We start from the raw sequence: 12,397 nt of genomic DNA, 5'->3' as shown, positions 1-12,397 counted from the left end.
GGAGAAGTGGCCTGAGGGCTAGAGGAACCGGGAGTCTGGTGTGGGCACAGAAGTGAGGCGGACAGCGTTTCCAGCAGGGAGGCCTGCTCAGTTTGGTCAGTGCCGCTGTTGGCCCATCGGATGAGAGCTGAAAGGGCCCACTGGATACGCCGACACAGACACCAGCTGCTCATTGCCAGTTTCGGCAGTATGGAGGGGACTGAAAACCAGACTGGGGGACGACTATAAATGGGGGCTAAGGACATGAAATTAAAGTTCATATAATTGATTCTTTTGAAAATGTTGTTGAAATGGCAGAGAAATGGAGCAGTAGCTGGAGAGAAATGTGAAGATCAAGGATGTGCTTCTGTGTGTGTTGGGGGGAGATGCTCTAACGTTGTCTGCAGGAAATGACACTGACCCCGGCTGCAAGGGAGGTAAGGACGAGGGCAGAGCCAAGTCCTGGGCTAAGTGAACAGGAACACGTGTGGTGGGATTGATCTTTACAAAAAGAAGAGTCTACATTTCAAAAAGAAAGGAAATGGCAGGTAAAGGTATAGGTAGGTTTACAGATTTTGTAGTGGGAGGATGAGAGTCCCTCCGATGTAAGTGACTAGGACTTGCTAGTATGCGTGCTATGTATCCTAATCTCCCGGCTCCATTCATTCCTTGTCTTTATTTTATTTTGCCTTATTTATACATCTTCGTAAATGCCTTTATTTTTTTAGGAACTAGGCAAAATATAAATAATTTTTAAATGGGAACAGAAATGTTTTAGTAGACTATTATCCCAAATGCAGAGAAAATTAAACCATGTAGGAGTCTTTATTCTTTGTATAAAGTAAACTTTATTCTCTGGATAAAGTCCTTTTGCCTTAATAATGCAGTGAAAGGTAAATTTGCAAGTCGTAAGTATACTAACTTTCAAATGCTTAAATGTCAACTAAAACCACATGTGTTTTTTGCACCTACAATGTTCCAGGTTTGCACATCTAAAACCGCCATAGAAGCCAAAGTATCTCATTCCCTATTATATCCCAGAGGCTTAACAAAGTCCTGATAGATAAAAGGTACTCAGCAAACCTGTGGACAGACTAGGCCTATAAATAAACAAGGAGTGTACACACTAGTATGTCTGTCTCTCTGACCAGAAGACTGTAGAGCGGACGGAGCCCTCGACGTGCAGAAAGCTCGCACACGAGCAAAGTTGGGCCCTTCTAAGCCTTATTCTCCTGCCTCGCTTACTGGTTTAAAATAGATGTGCTGATTAAAATAGGGAAATAATAGCAGTAACTGTAGCTATAAAGGCAATGATTCAGTGTTTAGAATGACAAGACATTAAGACAGAAAGACAAGAAAAATAATAGAGAAGCAAACTGTATCATAATGCCCTGAAAGGAATTTGGACACAGAGTGAATCCAATATAAAATTACTACAGAATTTGTGCAGTCACTTACACTCTATTTTTAAAGTACCAGTACATTTTATTGCAATGTAGTAAACTAGAGCTTGTACTGGGAATGTGGTATACAATAATTAAGACACTATGGTATTCTACACATAGTACATGCCTCATAAATGTTTGCTTTTGGAGGCTCAGGAAATATGTTTACACATAGATTAAGGCAAATTTTGACTCAAATGCCTGACTTACAACTAATCTAAACACTAACAACTGCTGCTTCCTGGATATCCAGCTACAGAAGCATTAACCAACTCTACTGAAGGTCAAGGAACACGCATCTTGCCCTATTCAGTTTGGCTCAGTGGTTAGAGTGTTGGCCTGCGTACTGAAGGGTCCTGGGTTCGATTATCTCCAAGGGCACATAACTCAGCTGCAGGCTCGATCCCCAGCCCTGAGGAGTGTGGGGGAGGCAACCAGCCGATGTGTCTCTCTCACATTGATGTTTCTCTCTCTGCCTCCCTTCAATTCTCTCTGAAAAGCAATGGGGGGGACGGGACACACACACTCATCTTGCAGTGAAACCTTAAGAAACAAACCACTATCAAAGGTCAAGGCCACTTCAAATTCCAGCCCTCTCAGCCTTAACTGATGCAGTGGAAGCACTGCCTGATACCACTGCAGGAGCTGACTAGCCCCTTAAATCCTGACCCTGAGTTCAGGGATTCAGTAAATTAATGAATTCAACAAAGTCAGTAGGCTGGCCTAAAAGTACCTGTTATTTACAATGTTGTTATTAATGAGATAATGCACTTACTAAGTCATTGATTCAAAATATATTATAAACCCCTAGAGGTCAGAAACTATAACTTATATTCAGCAGTATACTCTTGTACCCATAGCAACCACCACTAGTTCCAAGTTGAGTACTCAGTGGAAGACAGTCCTTGATCTTAAGTTCCAATCCACAGACTTTCAAATGATATAGAAAATTTCTAGGGCCTGTAATAAGTCAGTATCAGACACAAATAGAAAAGTATCATCTCATAATAGAAACTCTCATACATAATTTGCTAATGGTATTTTCTAACAATAAAAACACTTTTATTTCATACACTTCACAAATGTTAGACAACCCAGGAAAGAATAGTCCCTTTCTCCTTAGAACATGGAGACAGTTTTTGATGCAATCAGGGAGACTAGTCTCTTTTATATGGCCTGCTAATATCACCTTGAAAATTACTAAAACTGCACAGTCTAAAATGTATATTACCCATGGAGGGGAATTAAAATATGGGGGGGGACACACACATAAATGCCCAGCAATGCCCATTTAGCTCCTTTCTGTACCCACTGCATATTTTTTAAATGATTTTTTTCAGATTATTAAAATCCCGATGAAACATTTTGATGGATATTATAATACTAGCAATTGAATTTCAAGTTCCTAGGTACTGCAATAATTTATCCCTGTTATTACATGTTGCAGTATAATTTCTGACACAAGTTGTTTATTCCTTCAATATTTTGCTACTATTTTTTGTTAAAATGGCCACAAATTTTTTAAAGGCAATATTACAAAATGTAATTCAAAGTATGTTGGCTTATCTTACCAATCAGTAACATCTAATGCTCAAGATCATTGAGGGTCTGCATAACTGAACAGGGAGTACACATGCCAAAAAATACTGCTCTGGAGATACAAGTTTCACTTATTTTAAAACTGCTAGTAACAGATATTCTTGATTAGAAATGAAAATACTGTTTCACTCTCAAGTTTAAATATTGAGGTTATATTAGGGATCAGCTATTAAATTTACTACTCAACCACTTAATGCACTGTCATCATGTTTACCTGTAAAGAGAGAATTATTTTCTTTGAGCAATAACTAGGAAACCTGCATTCACAGTATAAACTTGGGCTTACCGTGTTACAATAAAATGTAACCAACTCAAACTTTAAGTGTTAATGACCAGGTGATATCTGTGGTAATATTGTATGATTCACTCTGTCAATCTACTCTGCAATAGTTTAAGAGTTCATGATCAGCATATGCCTGTATTTCTCAAGAGTCTCTAGAATTTAAATTCCCATGCACCCTTTTAAGAAGGATCATTTCTCATATTCTAAGAAAAGCATCTTCCCAGGAGCACACAAACAGCAAAGTAAAACTGACTAAATAATTGGTCTGTCTTGTCTACTTAGAAAAAGCTTTACACGGTGGCGCTGTACAGGCATATATTGCACAGAAAAAATAATTATTTTTCCAGAAGTCGACTGCTTTGAGACTAGAAAGTAAAAGAAAGAAAGCATATTGGGAGAGAGCCCTGATTATAAATTAAAATGTTACAGTGCTAGTTTCACAAACTATCTTAATCATACACAAATCTATAAAAAAGAAAGAACAAATCTATGTACCTTACCCATCACTCAGTTTTAACTGATAATAGCATTTTTTTCATATTTGCTTCAGTCTCTTAAAAATAGAAGAAAAAGTTAGAGATATGAGGAAGCGCTGCCCAAACCTTTCTTCTCCAGAGTTAATGTGTCATATTCCTTAAGTTAATGAGCCTTATTTCCATGTATGTTCTTATACTTGTATGTACTTTCATTAGATACATATACATCAATAAACAATGTATGCTATTATTACTTTAAAACTCTACATAAATGCACCGCACTGTATATATCCTTTGGCAACTTTTTTCACTCAATATTATGTACTTGAGAGGTATCCATGTTGATGATCACAGATATAGTTCATTCATTTTTAGTAGGAGGGAGTATTCCATTGCATAAATAAACCATAGTTTATCCATTTCCCCACTAAAGTACAGCTGGATTGTTCTACTTTATTGCCATTTTAAGAGCTGCTACAATCATCTTTGCTACATGTTTATTTGGGCAATTGTCCCAAATTTAGTTAAAGATTTGGCTCAATCAGATTGTGGAAGGAAAGCAAGCTCACCCAGATGCCACTGTTAGGTCTAACTACCACCTTCCTAATGTGGAGGTTATGTGAACTGAAGAACTGTATCATGACTCAGGGAAAAAAATTAAATAATATGTGATCATTAAGGGAAACATAACTTGATTAATCTGTGGAATTAATGAGACTAAAGCTGATGTTCTCTCTATGCATAATTCACTGGTAGCCTACTGAAACTCTACCAAACAGCTTGTCTTTTTCTCACAGGAGTTGAGAGAATTGCCCAATTTCTTCAAAAAAGAACTCTACAATAAAAAACTAACTCTACAAGAGCACAAAAAAGTACTCATTACCTTGCTGATTTAAATATTTTTGCTCCACCTATATGGATCAATTAGTTCAGCTACTTTACCAATTGTTCACAGCTATTATACCAATTGCATGGTGCAGGCAAATATTAAGACATAATACAGCCCTGGAAGGGTGGCTCAGCTGGCTGCAGCATATTCTGGTAGACCAAAAGGTTACTGGTGTGATTCCTGGTCTCAGGCACATATCTAGGTTTCGGGTTCAATCCACAGTTGGTTGGGCCAAGTAAGTGAGGCAACCGATCAATGTTTCTCTCTCAAATCGGTGTCTCTCTGTCTCTTTCTCTCTCGCCCTTCGTCTCCCTTTAAAATCAATAAACATATCCTTGGGAGATGATAAAAAAAAAAAAGACATCATGTAAAGACAGCACCGTTACATATACAGAGGAACAAGGGATGAGAGACAGGAGATGAGGACAGGAAAATAAAAGCAGTACTGAACAGCACCAAGTCACAGTTTGTTGCTATTTTTTTGTGGTTACCATGCATTTTCTTTCTTTTTCTTTTTTTTGTAAGTATATCTTTATTGATTTCAGAGAGAGGAAGGGAGAGGGGAAGAGAGAGAGAAACATCAGTGATGAGAGAGTCATTGATCGGCTGCCTCCTGCACACCCCCTACTAGGGATCAAGCCAGCAACCCAGGCATGTGCCCTGACCGGGAATCAAACCGAGATTTCCAGGATCCTAGGTTGATGCTCAACCACTGAGCCATGCCAGCCGGGCACCATGCATTTTCTTAAGGACTGACACCCTATAAAATCTACTACTGTCTTATTACTGACGACTGAATTGTTTGGTCATCAAGAGAGAAGTGTTAAAAGAAAAAAAAAAATTTAAGAAAAACTACCAGAAAAATCTGTATCCCTGACAGTTAGAATATGTGGTAGGTTTAATTCCACAGAGTTATAAAAACCACTAAAAAGTCATTGAAATCCTCACAGCATTCCTCCGAGTGTCTGAGAAAGGGGCTCAACCTCACACTGCATCAAAGCAGGCCTTCTTTTACTCCAGCTCAAAAACCACCAGTCTTAACATTCCTTCCTATTTTTCAACTCATAACTTGCATAGTCTCATATTTATACAGAATTATAGAAGGCTTTTACAAGTCAGTCATATTCTTTGGAAATACTTTTTGAATAGACCCAGCAATATTACATTATACCCATGTTTTTTTCATGAAAAGATAAGACAATTAATAGTAGTCTTCCCACCTAACCACACAAAAACTAAAATCAGGTGACAGGAAAGTTCTTAATAAACCCTCTGCTTCTTTAACAGTCAAAATGTCCAAAGTGTTTCAAATCTAAATTATGAAAGGCTGAGATTTATTTATTTATTTATTTTAAACATACCTTTATTGATTTCAGAGAGAGGAAAGGAAGGAGAAGAGAGAGATAGAAACACCAATGATGAGTCATTCATCGGCTGCCTAGCCTACAACCCGGGCATGTGCCCTGACCGGGAATTGAACCCTGATCTCCTGGATCCTAGGTCGATGCTCAACCGCTGAGCCACGCCCGGCCGGGCGAAAGGCTGAGATTTAGATAGAAGGGATTCCAGTTAACATTGCTTAAATCTATTAAAAAAAAAATAGAGGCTTATATAATGCCACTTAAATTTCCCCCCCAAAAATCCTGTTTGGTACTTAACTTTCTTCATCATTATCTTTTCCAATGTTAATACTGTAAAACAACTTTAAACATTTTTGCTATAATTATGAGCCTCGAATTTGTCAATAGTAGTCATAGTTTTCAAACTAAGTACTAAATTTAAAGTAGGTATAGATTGCATCAGCATCTTTTCCGCCCTGGTGGAATACCTAAGTTACTACAAACCACCCTGAAATCATACTTTCTCTAACTATAAGTCTATGTATCATAAAATTATCTGGAAACTGTCCCTTGACTTTAAAATGAGTTATAGTTCTTTTCTAAGCACATTCAATTCTCTTTCCCACCATTTAGTAAAAAATGTTAGTTTGGGTCATGATATAGTGAAAGAAGAAATTAATAATTATAAAAATAGCTAATATGTATTGAGTATCTACCAGGTGCCAGCCACTGTAATAAATATGATACATGAACCATCAAATATAAAGATATTATTATAAGGAAGGTACTTTTATCCCCAATGTAAAGACAAAGAAAATGAAGCAGAAAAGTTAGCAACTTTCCCAGTCTAAGTGGATGTACGGCCAGATCCAAATCCTAGGATCAATAAGATTAAAAATATTGCAATTTACTGCAAAAGCGAATTTTTCACTGCCTTAAATTCTTTTAAGTATTCGCCAACTCAAAGGGGGTCACTCCAAACCATTCATATTAATGATAAACTGAAAAAATACTGGACCAATATGTGTGCTGAATGTTTATACCTGTTCCTAATAAACACACATCACACAATTCTAAGGCCTTTTAAAGAACTTCCGCGGCGACCAACAAATCCAAAAGATAACAGACTGAGGACGTGCATTAGAGTTCAACAGTTACTCTTTCCCACCCTAAGCCGGGAGACTGCCGGCCCTCCCTACGCGCTGCCGCCGAGCGCCGCCCTCGGCGCCCAGGGCCTGCGGCGCGGCGGGCGGCCCGTCTCCCAAGCAGCCCCATTACCCAAGAGCGCCGGCACCAGCGTCGGGGCGGCTTCCTCAAGAGCGCCCCGGTTACTTTCCCGTCTCCGCGTCTCAAAAGAACTTACCACCCCCGGTGGGTCATTTTACACACCAAAGGACTTGGCTACACTGCTAATTCTTAATACCAAACTCATTTTCTTTTCCGCAGCCGCCTCTTCAAGCCACCAAAACCCTCGGTCCGCTCTCCACCGCGATCTGCACCGGGGGCCAACCCGCCGGTACACCACGGCTCGCGGCCAGGAACCCGGGATTTTCTGCTCAGCGCCCGGAGCGAGCATTCAGTAAATCCTCACGAATGAATGGCGGGAAGGCAGCGTGGGTGGGGCCGGGGAGAGGGGGAGGTCGTGAAGGGACCTCGGGCCGCTGAGACCCCTGAAGGGGCGCCCTGCCTGGGGAGCAAGGAAAGGTGGCGAGTGGAAGAACCGGGGGCCAGGGCGAAGGGGCGCCGTCGGTCGGGTGCTGGCTTGGGGAAACGCCGGCGCGGTCTCCGCGGTTCCCCGCAGCGCGATCCCGGGCCTCGACCTGCGCCTCTGCCTCCCTCCCAGACCCGCCTCCCGCACACCTCAGGCCCGCGCCGGTCCGCCCCGGGAAGCCAGGGGCCGACCCGGGACGCGCACAGCCTCACCTGAAGCTCCCGAGGCAGCACGGCGTCTGCATCCCCGGCGAGCTCGCAGCCCAGCAACTCCGCGAGATCAGCTGATTCATGGGGGGCGCGGCCTCGGCAGCGGCGGCGAACCAGTGGGAACGCGGGCGGGGATGGCACCCGAAGTAGGCGGGGTCAGATGCCAACGGCGTCCGGTAAGGATCAAAATACCCCAAGAGGAGTTGGGTGCTGCGCGCAAATTTCTTAGAAGCACTGCCCCTCCCTTATAATAAGGCGGAGCCGCCAGACCTGAGGCGCGTTTGGGCGATGACGTAACTTGGAGCCGCCGGGGGCCTAACTACGCGGGTGCTGCGGTGGTAACTGTTGGTGGCGAGAGTGGTTAGTGGCTGCAGTCATTTTGTTACTACCTTAAACTGGAAGAGTCAGAAGGGTAAGTTCGCTGCTCTTTCCAGCGAAAAGGCTAAAGTGCCTTCAAAGCGCTTCTATGGACTTGCCCTAACGGTAGTCGCCTCCGCCCCCGAATGACGTCATCGCCCCCAGGCGCGGCTGGGTCCTAGTGTCCCCAGTGTTTCCACTGCTCAGTTGCTACCGCAAAGGATGGAAAACGAGCGGAGGAAATGAACTGGCCTCTCGTGCGATGCCCACAAGGTTCCCCGCTATACAACAGGAGTGGAACCAGTTTGCTTGCCCCGCACACGGTTTCACGAGTCCGCTTCGCGCAGCCACGGCGCCACCCGGACTCAGCTCGCACCCAGTCCTCCCGGGAAGGTTTCCCGAGCGAGCCGCGGCTCTCGGCGCGCAGCGGGGCGGGCTGCCCTCTGCCGCCCGCGCTGCGCCCTCGCCCAACCGGCAAACCTGCGTTCAGACCGGCGACCGAGGCGAGCCCGGGTCGGAAGCTCCTGGCGCACACGGTCTGTCCCGCTCACTGCCGCCCTCGGCTCATTTGTCTCCTCGATCCTTCGACCGCCTGCAGCGAGGACACCAGCCCGGTGCGCTCGGTGCCCGCGCTGGCAGTCACAGGGCCTGGGCACTGGCACCGGGGCAAACCAGAGGTGCCCGACTCCAGTCGCGGCTTCCATGGGACGGGGCGACCTTGCTAAGTCCAAAACAGCCTTTTACAAATTGCTACTCAGATATTCTATTCCCAGTCCCCTGCTATTCCCAGCCCTCCCTCTCCCAATTTATTACTGAACCCTACCCACCCCATGCGTTTGGTAAAAATAAAAAACTTGGCCTCCTAAGCTTCTGAGGAAAATGAGGCCACTGCGAAGGAATTTGCTTAGTTCCCGCCAGCCACTGTTACTAAATCTACCTGCCCCCCCTTCCTTTCCTTCCTAGAAGGGGTGTTCTGTCCCCTCAAGGTTAATCCCTCCACTTGAACCCAGGATCCCTTCCAATCCCCTTGGAGACTTCGCCTCTCCGTTATTGTCCCTTCTCTTGTGTGTACTTCCAGTCTCCACCTCTCTGTGGCTCTTAGTCTTCAGTATATAAGCCTGTTCCTGCCTGTCCCATCTTTTCATCTCTTTTTCCTCTCTCCTCATTTCTTTAGCAACCTCTGCTTCCTGGCCTCCCACTCTTTACCCCAATCTGCAGTCTCTACTTTTTCAGGCCTGCTGGCACTGATAGTCACCTCCTGCTTTTGGAATCTAATGATACAGTCTAAGAATGAGAACATTTGATGCAGCCATTTAAATGAAAGAATGAATCGATCTGTATTGATATGGAATGATCTAGAAGTTAGATTGTTAAGAGAAAGAATGCTAGGTGCTGAGTCACGTGTATTGCATTCCACCAATTGTGTATTATGTGTGTGTCTTTTAGAGAGAGAGAGGGGTGATATATATCCTTGCCTTTGTATGTAGATATATTAGCTCTGACAGGATACATTAAAATGTAACCAGCCCTGGGCAAGTAGCTCAGCTGGTTAGAGCGTCATCCTGATACTCCAAGGTTGTGGGTTTGATGCCCTATCAAGGCGCATACAGCCAATGATGCATAAACAAATGGAACAACAAACTGATGTTTCTGTTTCTGTCTCTCTCTCAAAACAAATATTTTAAAAACTATTTTTTAAAAACAAAAATGGAAGGAAAACTCACTTTTTACTGTATGAAATACTGCACTGTTTGAACTTGTAACTTTACAAATACAGTTTGAATGTACTTGTTACCTGTTTTTTAAAACTTCTAAATAGGAAAGAAGTGTATAGTCTTATCTTTTTTTCCCTCTTATTTTTCTAGACGTCTGGGACACACACCTTCTGAGTTTTCCTCCTACCCTTCCAGATCTTTTAGACTCTTTCACTTGTCCCTGAAATTCATGGATTAAATAAATATTTATTCCACACTTATTATGTGCTAGTCACTGTGGTAGGCACTAGAGAGAAATGATAATGAACAAAAGTCCCTGTTTTCATGGAACTTGCACTCTGGTGGCGTGGAAGATAATCTCCAGAGATGGCAGCCATCAGTTCCTCCCTTCATGTATACAAATGCCACTCTTGACATCAAGAGATGGAATCTATTTCTTCTTCCCCTAATTATGGGTGAGCCTTGTGATTTTTTTCTTCTTTTTTTTCTTTTCTTCTTTTTTTTTAACTAATAGGATGCAGCAGAAATGAAGTCCTGCGATTTCTGAATTAAGTCCTTAAAAAGAAAACTGGCAGCTTCCAGTACTCCCTCTAAGAAGCCAGCTGCCGTGCTCTAAAGAAGCTTCAACAATAACAGATTGATAAGAGAAAATGTCAAGAGATACGCCACACAGAAGAGCATTAAGGTGCCAGAATGTGAGTGAAGCAATCAAGTTCCTTCCAGGCCAGCCCAGTTTCTGGCTGAATGCAGCTAAATGATTGACACCAGCTCATGCCCAGTAGTGCAGAACAGCTTCGTCAAGCCCTGCCTGAATTCCTGACTCAAATTACCAGCAAATAATCATTTTTTGCTTTAAGCCACGAAGTTTCGGAATGGTTGGTTATGCACTAATAACTGAAACACGTAGGAAGAATTAGAGATAATGAAGAAATATGGCAGTGACTAGGGCTATAAGGAGGCAAAATAGTGTAGTAGCCAAAAGCACATGCTGGAGCCAGACAGCTTGGTTCAAACCTCAGCTCTAGCCCTTACTAGATTTGTGACTTTGACATGTTATTTAACCTCCATGTCTCTCTGATTCTTCATCTATAAAACAGGGGCAATAAAGTTACCTAATTTATAGGGTGACTTAGAATGATACTTGGCACATAAGTGCCACATAAATATTCTTGTTGTTATGAACCATAAAGAAAGGTAAGGGACTAGACAGGGAAGAGTGCAATTTTATATAAGGTAGACAGGGAATGCCTCTCTTCTAAGCAGACATCTGAACAGAGATCTGAAGGAAAGTGAGGGCAGAGCCATGTGGACATCTGACAGTCCAGGCAAAGGCTAGGAGCGCATTGCGGCTAGAGCTGAACGAGAAGCGGTTGGAAGAAACCGAATGAGGCTAGAGCTGAAGGAGTAAAAGGTTGAAAGGTAGAAGATAAGATCAAGTAGATAATGATTTGGTAGTGGAGACAGATCCTTTAGGCCACGGAAAGGACTTTGGGCTTACCTGGAGTGATAAGGGCAGCCACAGGAAGGCCTTGAACAGAAGGTGTAATCTGGTTTTAAAAGAATGACACTTAGGCTCTAGCTCTGTGGAGACTGATCAGAGCATAGGAGTTTAAGAGTGGAAGCAGGGAAATCAGTAAGAGGTGATTGCAATAGTTGAGGCAAACATGACGCTTGGCCTGGAGTAGCAGTGGAGGAGGTAGGAAGGAGTTAGATTCCTGATGTATTTTGAAAGTTGAGCCTACAGTATTTGTTCATGGATTTAAGAGAGAGGAATTAAGCCTACAGTATTTGTTCATGGCTTTAAGAGAGAGGAATTAAGGCCTGAGTATTTGTAAAAATGTGTTGTTATTTACTGAGATGGGAAAAAGTATGTTTTGGATATGAGGAGGAAGTACTAAATATTCATATTTGAACATATAGCTTATATGGCTATCGGGGATCTGAATGGAGGTGTCAAGTAGGTAATTGTACCTAGGAGCCTTGTGTTGAGGAAAAAGGTCAGGGCTGGAGATATAGAAGCAGTCTGAGCCCTGAGCCCTGGGACACTCCTCTATTTAGAACAGGGGTAGGGAACCTTTTTTCTGCCAAGGGCCATTTGGATATTTATAACATTATTCACAGGCCATAAAAAATTATCAACTGAAAAATTAGCTATGAAAAAAAGCTCCCAGATTTATTGAATTTCGTGTGCTGCCTGTGGTTGACTTGGCTGAGCCAGAACAAATGATTTCTCCGGCTACAGCCAGTGGGCCAGGCGTTCGCCACCCCTGATTTAGAGATTGAGGAGATAGAGAAGATCTAGCTCAGAATCCTGCTGGGCTCTCTGAGGGGGAAATATGTGTGTTTTAGAAACAGAAGAAGGCAAAAATGTCTAGCAGAGAGTGTGAGAGAGAG

General features: G+C 42.9%; 1 protein-coding gene across 2 annotated transcripts in view; it reads right to left on the bottom strand.

The window, feature by feature from the left end:
• ALS2 (alsin Rho guanine nucleotide exchange factor ALS2) overlaps positions 1 to 7,991 on the bottom strand; it is a 65,817-nt gene extending 57,826 nt beyond the window's left edge. For both annotated transcript variants that reach the window (XM_016208851.2, XM_016208853.2), the window contains exon 1: positions 7,935 to 7,991. The gene's annotated coding sequence lies outside the window, so the exon portion shown is untranslated. The remainder of the gene's footprint in view (positions 1 to 7,934) is intronic.
• Positions 7,992 to 12,397: the final 4,406 nt, after the last annotated feature.

The sequence above is a fragment of the Miniopterus natalensis genome, chromosome 8 (assembly GCF_054644295.1).
Source record: "Miniopterus natalensis isolate mMinNat1 chromosome 8, mMinNat1.hap1, whole genome shotgun sequence".
In the NCBI taxonomy this organism is placed as follows: Eukaryota; Metazoa; Chordata; class Mammalia; order Chiroptera; family Miniopteridae; genus Miniopterus; species Miniopterus natalensis.
This window is presented reverse-complemented; position numbering and strand designations above follow the sequence as displayed.